Here is an 18652-nt window from a genome sequence, read left to right on the forward strand (position 1 = left end):
GCATGTGTCACGGATTGGAAAGAGTTTCCTCTCCGGCCGTTAATTGGATTGCATTGAGGGGCATTAAAAATGAACGCAATTCATCTCCCGACCGGGCTGCTTTTGAGAGTGCTGGGCTAAAATTAGTTGATTTGGGCTGCCTTTTTCCCGCCGTACCCTGTATACGCCAGCACAGTTTCTTAGCTGACAAATCACACTGTCTCCAGTCTTGACACACACACACACGGCTGGTATAGAAAGTGTGTGCGCTGGGATGGATTGAGATGCGATTGACAGCCAGTGGCTGAAACAATACCAAATGCATGCGGGAGATGCCGGATAAACCTGTGCCACTATTTTTCTCCAACCGGGAAAAGACACGATGCATGGGACCGGCTCCGTTGTGGCGCCACTGTTGACGATCGTCTGAGTTATGATTTCATGCGTTCCGTGCTGAAGAGACGGAGGGGGGACGTTTCCATGTGAGAAAATGTGTCTTTGCGTTCCGAACCCCCGTGCCGAGTCATCGGAAAACCCGGTAAATTAGTTGTCGAGTCGTTTTATTTGATCGCCTAAACCAACAGGACCGGTCGTCGTTGATAAATCGACAAGAAAGGCGTGAAAAATTCGGGTTCCAATAATAGAGAGACGTACGACAAGCGCCTTGAGTGCTTTATTGTTACAGAGATATTTCGTAGTTTAAGTCACACGCAGTGCAGGGTTGGAGACACGGTATGTACAATATTTGCATACTGCTCTGTTCTTGTACATTTGGTACCAACACTTCATTCCTTACCGGATGTTCGTGTGCGAGTGTGTCGTCACTTGCAGCACCACGACCAACGGGTCACGACTAACAGATGAAGTGTTTTGGCTGGAGTTGAAGCACTTTCCTGGGCCCTGCTGGAGTGGAAAATCAGCAGCAAGAGTGCCGCCCGCGTTGTTTTTTTTTACACTTGGTGTGGTAATGCGTAATTTGTTTAGGTGTGTTGAGGTTGTTGTTGTGGTTTACATCTCACATTGGAAAATAGGGCGGATGGTGGTGTTCTGCTGCAATTGACAATTTGTTAATTTTTCAAGAGGCTCCCGGCAAAGTGTGTCGTGAAGCATCTGCCACAGACCCCTTTGGCGGCGAAATGCTTCCATTACAGGAATGAAAATAAATCATTCTGTCGAAGCCTTTCCTTTTTTAAACGGACAAGTTGGTTTTTTTCGGTTGGTGCAAAGGCAATGCTGCTCTCAACGCAGCTCGAACATCTTCGTATGAAATATCACATTGTTTGTGGTTTTGTGTTTGCTTACGATGTACGATTCCATCGTGCAATGCTCTCAAAATACGTGCTATATTTTGCAATTTAATGACGACAACCAGTGCTGGAAAATGTCAATGTCAATGTCATTAAAAATCTGACTGAAACAAAATCCTTGTCAGCGTCGCGTACTCAATTATGATAATCAGAGGTGATACTCAAAACGATTGGTGTGATCAATGAAAGCTTCATGACATTTTTGCGACCAACGCTGGATAAATCACTTTGTCATGACTTTTTTTTTACTGTGATCAGTTCTGCAAAATGTCACTAACATAGTCATGACTAATTCCGGGTGAAACAAAATAATGTTAGCGTCACGAGCGCTACTGTGATGATCCGAGTTGAGACTCAAACAGTTGTTCAGACCATCAGATGCTTCGTGATATTTTTTGCAACCATCTTGGTCAATCACTTGGTCGCGACATTTTCAGTCGGTAAATGAGCATGGTTTCTCGCTCTATTTGGTCTGACAAACCATTAAACCTGACAGAGCGAGAAAGCATGCTCATTTTGCTGCTTGAAACCACACGCCAAGTATATTCCAAGAATGTCGTGATTATCACCGACAGAAAGGATCAAGTGGGTGATCAAGATTTGGGTGCTGACATTTTTTTAACAAAGCCACCAACTGTTTGAGTCTCACCTCTGATCATCTCAGTTGTGTACGCGAGCTGATTTGAGCTTCGTTTCAGTCTTAGTTGTTGGAGACTGAAACAGTGGCATTTGGTAGCATTGTTCTGTTTGTTCCAGCCAGAAAAAAAGATAATGATTTTGCTTGTGACACCATAAGGCTCAATTTATCAGTCAGAGTATTGACGGTTGACTACTCAAGTACTCGCACGTCGCGATCGGCATATCATGACGCACTTTCATTGAGTATCAGCAATGAGCATCAAGCTACCACGGACATGTTCATTGTTTCTGTTGATCTTGTTATGCTCATGACATTTTGCAGCACTGACGACAACAGCATTAGTGTAATCCGTTACATGGGAACAAGATAGAACAAAGAGCGAATGCATATATTGCGATTTATTACGCCCGTGTATTGGCTATTGCGAGCAAGGTCAATATTATTGCAGTGTAATCGTTGGGGTAAAACATAAAGGCAAGATTGTCTGCATCAGAAAAGCAACTCCGTTTAGTTTGCGTTGAAACGCATTTGAAATCTTTGAAGTGAAAATAATTGAAAATGATTTGAAAGCATCTTTCCACCCGTTCATGCATCTCCGGCAACAAAGAGAGCCAGTATTATTGTGTGTTGAATGATGCTAATTTAGCAATCGTCTCCTGTCGTAACTTTTGCAAAGCGCCCCAAATCCGCCCAACGTTCGAATGCGTGTGCCTTTCCGTGTGGGCAATGCTGTCTTGATTTAGTTCGAAAACGAAGCAACAATTTAATGTGTGTATGTGTGTGCCATGACTGTGCTCTATCCTCTATCCCGTTGTGCGCGCCCTAGTGCACGGCTAGATGAGACAGCGCTGAGAATCCCTCCACAAACCCCAAAAGATATCGCACATGATTTTACTGTAAATCGAAAACCTGCAATGATTACATCGCACACAGGCGCATTGCGAGAGGGAAGAGGGGGGCAACAGTCGTCTCCATTCGATGATCAGATTACAACCATTGCATATCCGAGGGATTTGGTGAAATCAGTTTCAACGACGTCGTTCACCCTGCCTCCTCTCCCGAGTACGGATCCTGAAATCAAATTATAGTTTCCGAACGCGCGCGGCCCTGCACAAGAAGAAAATCCTGTGCAGCTGCCGGAGTAGAAGGTAGCGTTGGAAAGGTAACGTGGTGGTGGTGGTGTGGCATATCCTGTAAATTGCACCAATTATACTGTCCCCTCCCCCCCTGCCCGTCCTCACTCCGACACGCAGGGAATATCCTTCCATTTCCAATATGCAGTTTCGGAATCAAATCAAATGTCCCGGGCTCTTCGATCAAGCCCGGCGCACAAAACACTGTGAGCGTAATCTAATTTTACTCCATCATCATTACTGGCTCGTCATTGCTCCGTGCTCCACAACGCAACTCTCTTCGCATTTGCGCCACGAAGAAAGAACCGGCTGTGTGTGTGTGTGTGTGTGTGAGCATGCCATCGTAAAAGTGCATTCGATACGGAAAGCAAGTTCGAATGTTTCCTACATGTGTGCAAAGCGGCACATCGTGTAGCGCTCGCTGACTGACGTGTGATGATGCACCGGTTTGTGCATTGGCAGGTTTTATCAATTTTCATCAATCTTTATGCTAGTGCATCGCACAGAAAATACTGATGAAATGCATCCACACAAGAGGGTGGGCGTTGTATCATCAGCGCTGGAAAATGATACCACAGGGAGATGCATCCGCCTGGTCCGTCCTCCGGTCGCTCTCAGCAAACGGTACTGCGTGTGAACAGGCTCAAATGCATGAAACCGTGTAGAACAAATTCTCCCGAGAGCAATTACTGGAAAGAGCATTCAAATGCGAGCAGCCCACCGTGTGCTCGGTCAGGAGTGGGGGGTTACAGTCCAAGGATGACGAAAGAATGACCGGGCGAAGAGACTTCCAGGTTGCCACAGCAACAACCAAATAGCCTTTTTCGAAACCACGCGGATGAAAATTCATCTTTTAATCGCTTGTCTAGCAGTTACGGTGTAAGCTTCCGGACGGACGTATATAGATTGCAGATATCTTCCTGCGTCATCAACCGCCCGTACGGGCCATGACGATGATGATGATGATGGATCGCACCGGCAATTAATCATCCGGAAACACCGAGAGCTCTGTGCAAAACTTGGCCGTTCCATTCCATCTCATGCAAGACCGCTTCGTTCTCCTTTTGGTTGGTGAAGTCAATCGAGGTCGTTAGAGCGGACACAAAAGCGCACGTGGAAACGCTATCGCTTGACAAAAAGTGTTTGACCAATCCATTATATTTATTGCACGCTCTAAATCCAACCAGAGAAGAGCGCTTGTCAGCTTCGCAGAAAGGTGCTGTGTCAGCAAAACTGCGCATCGGGAGGAGAACTCGACTTCCAGTTCCGCTTTCAACACGTCCTGCTTGCTTACTTGCTTACCTGTGAGTCGTCCCGGAAAGGATCACTTCAAAATTATCTGCTGAAAAAGTGACACGCGTCCAAGGTTAGCGTATCAAATGCTGTACATTTCTCTATGATCGTTTTATCACTGCCTTGTCTTTATTTTTAGGACGGTTTATGAACGTCTAACCCTTGTGTGTGTGCTGTTGAGGAAAAGTCTATTAGCCATATAGCCGTGTTGACCTGCCGAGAGAAAAGCAGGCTAAGGCGCTCAGAACTACCTGGGATGTCCTTTCTTTCTTGGTGTTTCCACCAGTGCTTATCTTGTATATCAACTTATGGCGCCTTCAAAAACAAACTGAAACTTACCTACACACACATATAGACACACACACACGGTTCTGGATCCTTTTCCCCGGAGTGTGACGCAGTCTAAGGTAGTAATCCTGTTTTTATTGGTTAAGAACACGTTCGCTTTCTGAATGCCATGACAGCCCACCTACCTGTGTGCGTTGCTTGCGGGGCAAATAGAGAGCCGAACGACCAATAGCCTACTGCTGCTGGAATCACAACAATAATCCCCGATAAGTGCGCCTAATTTGGTTGGTAATTGAGTCCACTTCAAATGCGGCATGATATTGATGACGATTATTGTTTCTCCGTCATTCACTAACCTGATTGTGAAAGCATTTATGTGGAAGTTGTTTTTTCGAGAAAGAAGTGTACTATCAATATTGACACGTTCCATTTTTAAAAGGATACTATTCTCTGTTTTTTTAAAGTCATCATTTTGCTTTGCTAAAAGTATGCCTAACCCCTTGCTTTTGCTCTATTTGCTGTTTGCATAACTGTTTCTTTTACCCTAAGGGGTTAGGAGTAATGTTTTTTTGTGTGTATTATCATCTACATCCACTTCTTTTCTTTGTACCATTGAATGCACAAACATAAAAAGAAAGATTGATCGATTGTATTGAAGAAAAAAGTCCCAATTTTGACTAGCAGGGAAAATCGCATGCTCCACTCCTACTCACGTCGGTTGAAATATGATGACGCGCTCTCCCCGTACGTATATATGTTTTTAATGTATATATTTAGCGAACGTGTTTTCCGGAACGATAGTAATGGTAGATTAGGGAAAGGGATCGGGGCTCGTGTTCGTGACGTGCGTCCGGTAATTTAATTTGCCAAACATCAACCCGGAGAAGAAAAAGACCAAGACAAATCGTCAAATCTTCCAGCGACCGACCAGTGTTTGACTTTGACTGCCGTCTGTGCTGTGTTCGGTTCGGGGGTTAAAAAATGATACCCATCGGTAGAATTTGGCATTTGCCGGTGCAGAAAGCGTCCGACAGCAATCGAAACTAATACGGCACGGCCCAAAAAAGCCTTAAACCCCCAGCCACAACAATCCCTTGCTTCGGTGTGGTCGGGGGGAGAAATTGCAGTGCAAACATAATTTATTTCTATTTATCTACCGAATGCGCGTGCAATGATCGGTTTGCGGGCTCACCTTCACTTTTTGTTCCTGCCGCTGTTGCTTCTCTTGTCTGTGGAAAGCGTCCAACACAGTGGCGCGAAATGCCCGTAAAAAATAGAACGAAACGTATTGTAAGTCAACAAAGAAAATCGAACCGAGGAGCGGAGGAGCGGACAAAAAATAAATGCTTCACTGCGTGTCATGGAGAAGAGTGGGTGAAGTGCTTTCCACTGGTTTTTCCTCTGGTAGGCGCGGCCTCCTCAACTCACCGCGTTGGCAGCGTGCCGGGTGCGCGGTAGGGAATAAAAAAATGATAATAAATGAATAGATATATTAACAGGTTGGCCCCCGAGATAGCAACGCTGGTGGTAGAAAATAAAACACAATTCATAATCATAAAATATCGCACCGCGCGCGTCGAGATACATACGGTTGGCAAGGAGGATTGGGAACGGGGGTGACTGGTTCGATCATCGGGACAGGAGACATGAAAATGCGCTTTATCATCGAAATTGGCCGTAATTTTTCAAAACTTGAATACAAATGTGTAAGTGCGCGCCGGTGGGGGGAGATATGGAAACCCTGTGGTGAGGAGAGAGAAAGAGGAGTAGGGGAGGGGGGATAAAGAAGAAATGGTGTTAAAATCAATTGGGACGTAAGTATGCACGGTGGACGTGTACAAATGGTGCTGAAGAATTTAATAGAAATACACTATAAAGAGTGCAAGAGCATGCTTAATTTTTTATTGATATTTTACTGCTGAATGTTGAAAAGGGAACCAGAAGCTATTTCATATGGACACCTCTTCATTCCGTTTTGCCGTTTTTTAGTCTTGTCATTCAAATAAAGCTGAGAGGGAAATTTGTTTTGATATTTGTTATGACTATTGCGTATCCTTTACTAATACAAATCGTTTTGTTTTGTTTTTTCCATTTCAGGTGTGTGGATTCAAAGCATCTTCCCGGCGTGTCTCCCGGAGGGGAATTTGCCACTGGAGGGGGAGGGGCACAGCATTTGAGTTTTAATTTGATACCAAAATAAGGAAAAACTTCTGGATGGATGAAACTATCGCCATCATCTGCGCTTTAGCACTCAGGTGGTGTCTTCGGCTACTTACGAGAACCATGAAGTCGTCCGTCATCGTTAAAGTCATCGATTGGGTATGATTAATGTAAAGCAGATCATCATTAGAGGACTTGGAGACAGAGAGAGTGGAAGGCATTTGTGGCACAATTGTGCGCAGCCAGTCACGGGTAATAATCAATCTGGAAATTAATTGATATTTGTTTGGAGGGAGGGATAGCTAGATATGATGTAACAAGCTGTTTTTACGTTATACATTATACCCTGAAGGAGAGAGAGAGATGGTCAGAACAGCAGATATGTAGATATATTGATTGAAATATTCATCCATAGCACAAATGGGTTTATCGATTAGTGGCGGCAGAGTTTAGAGCGATAAGACAGCGGAAAGCCTATCAGGCATAGTTGTCTAGAAAGTTTCCCCAATGTCAGATTTGATTTTCGTATGCATGTGTGCCGTAGGTCATGGTTTGTTCCTGTAAAGTTTTATAGGTCAATTTTCGAAAAAAGTTACTGCCCGGTGCTGCTTTCTCCAAACCTGTTTTATGACTTTGGCAGAAATCGTTTGAAAATCAAATTCAAATAATTCGCTCGTCGAACGGGAATTTATTGCCTCCTTTTTTTCTTGGCCTGTGCACATCACATTCCGAAGTGGACACGTCTTGAGACATTAAAACTTGGTCTAAATCCGCCTGCATTTTCATGTCGTAAAACTGCTCAAGAAACACAAACCTTCTCCAAGCCACAGATTTGTGGTCGGGGGGAAGGATTAGCAAGCGGAAATCGCGTTAACGTTTATGACAAACCGAAATGTAATTGCTTTTATGGAGCTGTATGCGTTGCAAAGTTTAGCCATAAAAGCAGTTCTAGCAAGCGTTAGACGATTTGGATTTGGGTTGGCCGTTCGAACATCTCGTTAGTTATGAATTTGATTTATGAGTTTTGTTCAAAATCAATACTCCTGGGTACGGCTAAAAATGTGATCCGACTGATGGACCGTCCGGTCGCCTCACAGGCGGCAACCTCAAGGACACATTCCATTCTTGCGACAAGGCTGCCATTCTGGTTTATAACCTATCCTCTGTCTAATATTTCGTACAAATCGTTCCTTTCAGTTGGATGATAATTCAGCTCTCCTAATGGGCCACACGAGGTCTTCTGCCTTGCACAGGATCTTTTTGCTACCGCTACTGCTCCGTTCGTGTCCGTTTAATTGAAATTTATTTGCCTCATTTGCAGTTCGCTTTACCCCTTTTTTACCCGTGGCGTACACTTTACAGACCTAAAACCGCGGCACCAACCAACACCGAGGAAAACGTATCTCAAAATGTGTAGTAAGCGATCTGTCACCGTTAGGGATTCCTTTTTTCGTCCTTTTGCTTTATGGTCGTCGTCTCTAAAACATACTAAGAGAAAAAGGAAAACGGATCGTGTAGCTAAACAGTGCGGCAATTAAAAATAATTTGTTCCTTCGCTTCCCCTTTACACGCAATCCCCCCACAAGGTGTGGCGCAAGGGTGATGGCGCACCACGAGGTGGGAAATAAATTTCTCGTTCAAGCCAAAAGGAGCAGAAGAATTCCTTCCGTTGCGGCGGGGTTTTTTCCACCTCTATCTCGGGCTCACGTTCCGGACGTTTGTGGTCCAGGGGCTGCTGCTGCTGGCGATCTCTGAGCCACCACCAAACCGTGGTTGACGCGCGGTTTGGTCCCTTGAAAGCTGCGACTCAATTATTTGCCCTTCTACTGGTCTGCGGGACCAGTGGTTAACATGTTCATTAGTGTGTGCCACTACCACCGGTGTATGTGTGTATGTGTGCGTCCTTCTTCGTTTCGGGTGTCGCGTCGCTGGGCCGTGCAATAAATTAAACAATGCAAATGAGATCGTACCGATGTGCTTTGGTGTTGTGTTGTGGCCGGTAGTTTATTACTGTAGCCCCGGGGAAGGAAATTGTGGTGTTTGATTGTTTCTTTGAGCCTATGGAAGGGTTCAGAGGAAATCTGCTCGGATATACTTAAAAAAAACTATAATGTGCGGGCACAGGACTGTCACATTTCGGTTGTCTGCGTTGGTAATATCCCATTACACGAAGCGTGTTAGATTTATTATGATTTGATGACCGCGTTTTATCCTAATTCGGTTGATCATGGTATCCATTTTAGACATTCATATTGAAGCGGAACACTAACTGCCCGGAACTCAAAGGAAGCACAGCATTATTTGACGAGCAACGGCTTTGACGCGTATTTCACATTTGGACCACATCTTCAAGACTTAACATAAGCTCGTAAAAAAGCGCTTAGAACACGCCATGGCAAACTTGGTAATACGACCTAAACCTAACCGTCTTTCTGCCGTGGAGAGCCTGAGCAAGTGCCGGGGTTTGGCAGGTTTTGATTTTATTAAAACAATCCTCTCCTTCTTCACCACCGGACGCAAATCCAGGGTGTGCGTCGCCAAAGTGGGAAAATGAAAATCAATTACGACACCCATAGCCCCGACCCATGGGCGCTCTTCGAAAGCTGCTTCCCATTTATGAATGGAGTGTGAAGCGCGAGGTGAAATTATTACACAAAACAGAAGAAAAAACATGCACTGCATTGTGTTTCGTTGGTTTCATTTTTCTCCTAGAGCAAAACGAGAGATGAGAAGTTTGAATGCGTATTATTACGATCCTGCTCTTTTAAGGGATTATTATTATTATTTCCTTTCCTTCGCTATGCTTTACACAAAAGCCTTCTTCCCGATTGCTTCGAACCCTTGCGGGTGTGATGGGCAAAATATATATTTTTTTTATTTTACTGTTGACGTTTCTAGAATCTTATTATATTTTAGGTCGAATGAGTGAGTATGGTTGACCCCCTCTGCCTCATTGTACAACCAAGAGTTATCAGTAACTTTCGCGAAAAATGAAAAAAAATACCTTGTACGATTGAATCAATTCCACGCAAGAGGAATTCACTTCACCCACCCACCCAACGGCTACGCATCCAGTGAGAAAGCGCAATGCGAGAAGAACGATTTCCCTCCCTCAACCCCGAGCGCAATTGAAAAATTATGCAAAACAGCATCAATAAATTACGAAATTATTGGATCGCGAAGAGCGCGCCGCGGCCAAAAATGGGAAGGGGATACGCTTACGACATGTACTATTACTACTACTACTACTGTTGCTGTCGCTATTTCTTTCCTGCTTTTTCCTACTTCCGGGGCAGTGGGGGGCTACGTGCCAGCCGCATTTGCCTACCGGGAGTTTTTATTCTTCCACGTTTCTCCCTCTGTGCAGCCCCGTTCTGATGAATCTTCACTCTTTGCGCTCAAGTTTGGCGACAAAATTCGTGACTTCCTCTGTGTCGACGTTTTGCTTTGAGATGGCGTTATACTACAGTAATGTAAAAAATAATGCTTGAATCTTTCTACCGCGTACAGAGCTTTTCCGCCTTTTGAATAAAATCGGCTATTTTATTTTTAATTCGGCTCTCCGTGCTTTGTTAAAGTGCATTAACCTGTCGACCGAGGTATTTTGTAATGTTGCATTCATCCTCAAGTAATGCAGTTTTTGTTGGTTTCAGATTTATGTCGATAGTTTTATGACGGCGTGTCTCCGGCAACGATGAACTCTCTGTGCGTCGCTTCGTTTTGCACCGATTGTGCTCGGCATTGTGCGACAAGGTGGCACTTTGTGTAGTGGAGGGAGAACACGGTGTGAGCCATGTACTTATTACTTCAACTGCCAACTGGTTGGGTGAACCTCTTCGTTTTTAACAACACACACACACACACACACACACACACACACACACACACACACACACACACACACACACACACACACACACACACACACACACACACACACACACACACACACCTCTTCTCCGCTGGCAATTGTAGGTGGTCGACTTAACGACTTCTCATCCCCGCCTGTGCGAGTTCGATCAACCTGCGGTGAAAGCCGTAAAACCCATAATCCGCATTTCCATCCAAACCAAGGGGGCTGGGCTGTATCTTTCCGGAACGAGCTGAGAGTTGGCAGCGCAGTGGCAAAACCCTTTCGTGCAAAATCATGATTTGATTTATTTTATTACTACTTACCCGAGGGCTACTGCTGCTGCTGCTGATGCTGCTACTGCTGTGTTTTGTGTCCACACGCTTCACTGCCTGTACAGGTCGCTGGGGGGCACTGGGCAGAGTAGTAGCTAACTCCAGGGTAACCTTTTAATCCGACTATTCATTACCCATCCCCTACCGGTTGGCCGGTTTTGGCTGTTCTGGCCTGGCCCCGTCGCCCCTACCGCGTGGCGCGGTGTGTAGCACATCAGTTTTGTGTGCCAATTGCCTGGACACAACAACACACTGGCCTCTCGCCGCTGCGTGCTCTGATGCAAAACGGAGAACAACCAGCCCTGCCGATGCTCCTAGGGGCCGCACACTTGTATGTGTGTGTGTGCGGATGTGCGGACAAAGTTTTTAATTGCAAAATGCTATTTTATTTATGGTGAAACCTTCTAGACGCGCCACACATATCCGGTGGGTTGTACGTCGCTCGGTGAGTTGATCTCGGTTGACATATTGCTTCTGTGCGCGATACATTTTGCGGACGGGAGGGAAAGGAAGCAAAAGCCGAATGGTGGTTGGCTGCGATGTGTCTCTTTCTACATTACTACTTTCCACTACAATATCGCAACCTTTTGGCTGCCGATGTAGGAAGCTAACTGGATTTAAAGTTGTTGTGTGATGTTGGTGCTGGGGCCGGTGGGTATCATTTAGCAAGGTACGAAGGAAGGTAAAGGGGATGGGGGTTCGGTGGTAAGGCGCACACACTGTACGGATCGTTGGAATCTTCGAAAAATTCTGCCACCCCCACCCCCTCTCCCCTCAGCATGTGTCCCACAGCTTTGGTTTGGTGAGTAAGTGAGCTTCGTGCTTATGCAAATGCCCCTCTCGCATGGGATCGGGGGGAGGTGGACGGGAACTGCGTGACAATATGTGCCCCCGGGGCAGCCGCTGTGCCCGTTGTGTGTGTGTGTGTGCGCGTGTCAGCGCGGTCTACGGATTGGCACGGATAATTTATGGGCATTCGAATACAATCGGAAGTGTTGGCGTGGCAGTAGTAAGAGAGCTCGGCAGGAGATGAGGTCTTCCGTTGCAATGATTCATATCTGTGGGAGCGGTGGGAGGGAGTTAGGCGTTATGTTGTTGCAAACTGTACCCTTCCACCATGTGCACTGTAGAAGTCAGCCGCGCCAGGACACGAAATTGAACCATCTTTTCGTGGATATTGCTTGTGCGTCGGTTGGCGTACTGGAAAGCGATGCGGTAAGATAATTACAGACACACATATTCGACCTTTAAAATTGTTTGCAGATCACCACCAGCACCATCACCATTACAGCAGTTTCAGGGGATTTTGTTTGGAAAATTAGCAAACCAGCGGGATGGAAAGATACTGTCACTTTTAATTCTCGGCTCATTTTGAATTTCGTAGCTTTCTCTCTCTGTCTCTTCCCTTTTTTTGGGTCTCTCTTCCTAGCCCTCTATTTCTCTCCCCATATATATCTCCCTCTTCCTCTAACTCTCTCTTAGCATCTCTCCCTCTCTTTCTCTCTCTCTCTCGCTCTCTCTCTTTCTCTCGCTCTCTCTTTCTCTCTCTCTCTCTTACTCTCTCTCTTTCTCTCTCTCTCTCTTTCTCTCTCTCTCGCTCTCTCTTTCTCTCTCTCTCTGTCTTTCTCTCTCTTCCTCTCTCTTTCTCTTTTTCTCTCTCTCTCTCTCGCTCTCTCTCTATTTCTCGCTCTCTCTCTTTATCTATCGCTATTTCCCTTTATCTCTCTTTCTCTTTCCCTTTATCTCTCTCTCACTCTCTCTCTCTATCTCGCTTATAATAACTTTTATTCCGTGCCTAGCATATTCCGAAAGGGTCACATCCTGTAATATCTTGTCGCTGGATCAACTTGAGGATTACGTTATACGTTACACGCTTCACGTTACGAAATACGAGGTACGAGATAGAACGGTGGTTCTGATAGCCCAAATAAAGAAATATTATGCTTAGGAAGCTACTCCAAAGGAGAAGAGGACAACACACACACACACCCTCTTGCTCGTTGTCATGTTCCTTGCCCTGAACACGTTACCAGTTGCGTAATCATGTCAATTCTCTCGATTTATTGCTCGAGAATGGCAAAAAAAATCCGTCGCGGGGTCGTTGTTATTGGTGGAAGTGGTAGAAAAGCGAACACAAGAGTATGTATACAAAGCAGAAGAGAAAAAAAATAACACACACAATTCGATTTCTTTTCAATTCCGGCCCTTTTTTCTGTTCCGTACGCACGGAAAAGCGTGAGGCCAAAAATGTGCTCTAATAAGCATATTTTTATTCAAAATTTTCATCAGACTGTGAGATGTATTCAAATTATATGAAATATGGCGTTGGCGGTGATGTTGCCTCTCCTCCACCACAATTCAACGGCGCGCTTGTGTGTCTGAAGAGCAAGGGGGGTTTGCTTAAAAAATCCTTTGCCGCCTGCTTCGCCCTCTGAGCAAACTGTTGATGCGCGCCTAGCATCAGAACTGCGCACTGTAGAGATTTTGGAATTTCCGCCCGTTCCCATGCATCCGGATTTTACAGAGAGAAGCAAAAAAAAAAAATCGCGACAAACTCGCACGCTTTTTTCTGCCCCACCCTTTCCGTCATGAGTCGTACGCAGCGAGCATAAAAGAGTGTTGTCATATTAATTTTCCACTCCGCACCTTATTTGTGCGGTGGTGGTGGGTGGTGATGGGGTCGTTGTATTTGGGGGAGGAAGCAACGGAGTAACGGATGATTGCGTGCTACGCCTTTTGTGGCGCAGATAGATGGCAAATAAAACGCCGCATTACAGCACACAGATACACTATTTGAGCCAGAAGTTTCGGTGGATACATTTTTGCTTTACAGGACGAAGAAGTTTTATCTCCTTTTTTTGTGTGTGGGTGTGTGTGTGTGTGTTTGCTTGTATTAACGTATCTTGCCTTGCCACGCAGACAATCGGATGGATTTTTGATAAGTGTTTTGTCCTTCCCAATCGAGTGCGGCCGCAGACCCTGATATTGAGGCATCATCGCAATTCGCCTCGCGAACGCAATTCGATTATCATTATTAGGATCGAAAAAGGAGCGATGTGTGTGTGTGTGTGTGGGTTGGAAGGGTCTTATTCTATTGAAAGCACCACACGCTATGCCGTTGCTTGCTCGAATGAAAAGTCGAGCGCAGCAGGACGAAAGCCGCGAAGGGGAAAGGGCGAAGGGAAATTATTCCGCGCTTTCACTGTCATCGCTATCGAATCGAATTCATTAGATTAATTTTACTTAATCTCTATACATTTGTAGGCAGCAGATTGTGTCGTCGTCTTCTCGGCGGATGTAAGATGCATTGCATTGAATGAGAAGTCTCATCCGGCTTTCATCTTTGATTGATGTTTGCGTGATGATGGCAGCACACAAAGAACACACAGGGCGTTGGTGTGGGCAATTTATTATTCATGATGAAGACGATGGAATGTGCGACTCCACAGCTCATTTGCAGAAATATAATTAAAACCACAGTCGTCGCGGCAGTGCGCCGCGTACCATTATTATCTCTTCTGTGGTGAGGTACCATCATCGCCAAACATATTTCCTCTTTGGTGTGTGGCGGGGATGTTTATCTGAGCAATCGGAATCAATGGTCGATAACCGATTGTGGGTGCGATATCGTCCGGGGACGACACACACGCGCTGTGACTCACTCATATGTTGGTAAGGGCTATTGACACCTGAGGCTGTACTGTGTGACCTAGACAGACGGACGAGGTCACCTACCCGCACACACGACGAGGCAAAGGTTGGGATAGAAAAGAATCGATTGAGATAAAGCCATATCGTGTTCTTTGTTTTCCTCCGAAAGGGGTTTGTCCATATTTCATCACGCATAAATCGATACACTATCGATGTTGTTGGACCACCTTATTTTACCTTTGTCTGGTTGAGCGAAGGTGCGGTCGGGAATGCAGAGTATCGCACGTGTACCGGCCGGATCGCTCACGCCAAAAAATAAAAAATAAGGAAAAAGACAGAGGCCTCCCGGAGACAACGCCGTTCGGCATGAAATTTGACACCCCGGACTCGCTCACGGCGCATGGTGGTGGCGCACTTGATGCGAGCGTGCACGCGGACACTTGAAGTAGGCGTCGTGCGATGTATTTTGTAGGATGCGGGTCTCGTGCTTGCTCTGCGGGGGGGGGGGGGGGGTTTGATGCCCAAAACACAGAACCCGAGCCGTGAAGAGAGGAGCCCGTGTGAAGATATGATGATGCCCCTCGCTACCTAGTGTTGGAGATGGTTGTGCTTTACGCGCCACTTGCAGGCGAGAGTGATTGTGCCCCCGTCGTTATACCGTGTAACCTACGAGCGGGGAAAGATTACAAAAAAAACAATAATAATCCCCGTCTGAAAAATTATGCGGGCGCTACTCCGATTGATGATTGGCGATGTCGTCGCTCCTTGCGTTATGTTGCGTCAAAAGGCAACAAACAAAAATGGAACAACAAGAACCACGAACCTAAGTAGCACGTGTGGGGTGCAGCGAGTGAAAATGTCAAAATAATGCTTCTTTGTGTTTTATTATGTTCCGGTTAAAAAAAGGGGTAATGAACTTGGTGTGGGAATCAATGCGCCCGACAACGAAACTATTTAGTGTTCTCATAAAACAACACCAACGTGGCCCAGTTTTGCGCGCTTCTAAGGACACGTGCAGCACACACACACACAGACACAAGTGCGCATATATGAATTAATTAATGTAATTCAGCTCGCGATCCCCCGCCTTCCCAGCCACAGCGGAAATGCAATCACACACACACACACATACAAACCGGAAAAGAGGTCTCATTTGATGTTCATTTGCACTGGGAGGAGTGTGACTACTGTGATGAAATAGAAAAAAGGGTTAAAGGAGAGGAAGAAAAAGAGAGAGAGCGAGAGAGATGTAAATCATCAGGATATGGAGTACTCCTGCAGGAGAAGAAGAAAAAATAAATAAAAAACACATTCGGAAAGGGATCCGAGGTTGCCGCGTCCTCTCTGGGGACGACCTCCACAGGGGATTTTCCCTGGGATTGCCTTTTTTGGGAATGATAATAGCAATATCCCACACGGGGTGGCTGGTAAGTGATTGGGTTCCCACGATTCGCATGCTTGGGGTGGGCAAATTAGGTGTTTGCGTAACCACAGAAAGAACTTTGTGTGTGTGTGTGTGTGTTGATTTACGGTGTGTCCCGGCGGAGTCTAAAACATATGCGGGCTTTCGGACGCTGGTGTGTAAGGTTGTCGTAGCCGCTACCAAAAGGTGCAAAAAACGACGGTGCCGTCACAAAAAGGAAAACGGAGGAGAAGAGTGGGGTTTCGATTTCAATGTATGCCGTGGAAGGTGCGATTTAATTAGCAGTGGTGCTTGCTGGGATGGAATGTGTTTATCCATTTATCCAAAAATGTCTCGCTCAAGTGCACACAGCCATAGCAAGATGGTTCGATGCGATCGATAATAGCTGTTGGGAGATGATTAGTGAGGAAGATGGAATTATCTCTCCATGCAAACCAGCTTATCGGAAGCTCTCACACTCACTCCCCTCCGACCGTTTGACGTATTCGTTCCTTGGTCATGGTAGCGGGGATTCTCGGAACCTCGTAACAAGGGTACCACCGGGCTGTAAAAACCACCTGCAACCAGTGTACACCCGCGGTCCAACCGGCGCACCAATTAAATCCTCAAAGTGTTTGGTATGATCACGCAACCTAATCAGAGCAGCTACCTTCCCCCGGCCGCGGAATTACTACATACACATCTCCGGCGAGCCGGCCTTACGTTGCTGTGCGTGCTAGGAGTAATGCTGCACTACCAACACTGGAATCTTCCGGATCTAATCGGTCCTTTTTTGGACTAATTCCTTTTCACAACGTTTTCACGAGGGGGCGAACGCGCGGTTGGGAGTTCATATAATATGCGGAAGCAACAGTAACAGAACAAAACGCACGAAACGGAAGCGGACACAGACCCCTTGGTGTGTGTACAGTCACCACACAGTCTGGCTGGCCTGGATGTGGAAGCGCAGAAGAAAGCGGAACAATAATAACAGATATTTATCCTTTTTTATCGTTTTAGATTGTTCCATCGGGGGATGATGATATTTTTCCTGGATTGACACCGAGGGGGAAGCGAAGGGGTTTGCCTGTGTCCACCGACCGAACCATCCTTCCACAGCAAACCTCCTCCTCACCCTTGCGCCTTCTAGGAACGACCGAACCCCGAACCCCGAACACTTTTCTGACCATATGGTGTTGATGAATTCTGATTCAATTTCAATAACCAGCGGTGCTTAGAGCGTTTGTTACCCTCACCATTCCCCCCTCCACTCAAAATCACCCTCTCGCCCGCGTTTTAGTGTGTGTGTGTGTGTTCCCTTCCCGTCCAGGGATGATGATAATGCATTTGTAGTAATAACTATTTCACTCTCCTCCTTCCGCTCCGCTGACGATTCCTCCGCGCGCGCAAACAAGGATACGGTTGCAGCCAGTACGAAGTAGTGTGTGTGGTGTTTTGGGAGGGGGTGGGTGGAAGGAGGGTGTCATGTCATGGCTTTTCTCCGCGCATTTCCTGTTTCTGACTCGCCGGGTTCGAGTGTCTATGTATGCATATCTCCCTCCTCCTCTCTCTCCCCTTGCTCGACAATCGTAACGCGGTGAACACGTGCACACATTCGCTTTTCTGCGTGGTGTGATGGGGGAAAAATCGAGGACCTAATCGACCGCGTAGTGTATGTGTGTGGAGCGCAGTGAGCCGCACTTGGCGCGCGCTGGTAGGGAAACGGAGAGGTGAAGGACCGGACCCCCGGACCTTTTCGTACGACGCCGCTAGCGACCGCGCTACATCCAGACGTAGCGTTGTTCAAGTGTGGATTTCGGGTGCGTTTCTCTTTATGTTCTTCAATTCCTGCACACACACACAGCATTATGTTTTGGGTGTTTTTGGTCGATTAAAAGAGAGAAGAAACAAGCAACTGTAGACGGTGTACGGTATTAATTGTAGGAAGGTTAATAATTTAGCGTAACAAGTTGATTTAATTTTGTGTAAGGGTATTTTAGTTTGCTTTGTTTGCCACTACTACTAAATTAATTGTTCCATTTAACCAACCGATTCATCCTAGAGCATAGTGGGGTTACCAAACCACGCCAGTAAAGCGAAGATTGTGTGAAGATTAGGAGGAACCGAAAGGACGCGGATTTGTAACGACCACGTCAGTTTTAGCCCTAACGAATTTCTCTAAAGCATGACAAGCTCGTTTTTTATTACAACCTTGCACACATACCCCTTTTGCATTTAGACCATTGGCAGGTGTTGTGTTAAGCGCATCGGGGAAAACATTTAACGGAACCTTTACCATCTAAAGACATCGTTTTCCATAACGGTTCCACCATAACGCCCTGGCTTCCCACGGTTCGGTTTAAATGTAAGGAGATATATCACCTTATGGCAGGAGTAGTCACACAGGATGACGACTCATCACTGAGTGTAAGCGAGAGCAGCAAGCAAAAAGAGGTGTGATGGATGCAAATCAATTTGAATAAAATCAATCGCAGGATGACAACAAGCACACCTCCCTTTTGGGTTGGCATTTTTAACCGTCGTCGACGTCATCATCGCGAAGCAATAAATATTAATCAATCCCATCTTTCTCTCTCCATCTGGAGGTATTTAT

This window comes from Anopheles coluzzii, chromosome X (assembly GCF_943734685.1).
Source record: "Anopheles coluzzii chromosome X, AcolN3, whole genome shotgun sequence".
In the NCBI taxonomy this organism is placed as follows: domain Eukaryota; kingdom Metazoa; phylum Arthropoda; class Insecta; order Diptera; family Culicidae; genus Anopheles; species Anopheles coluzzii.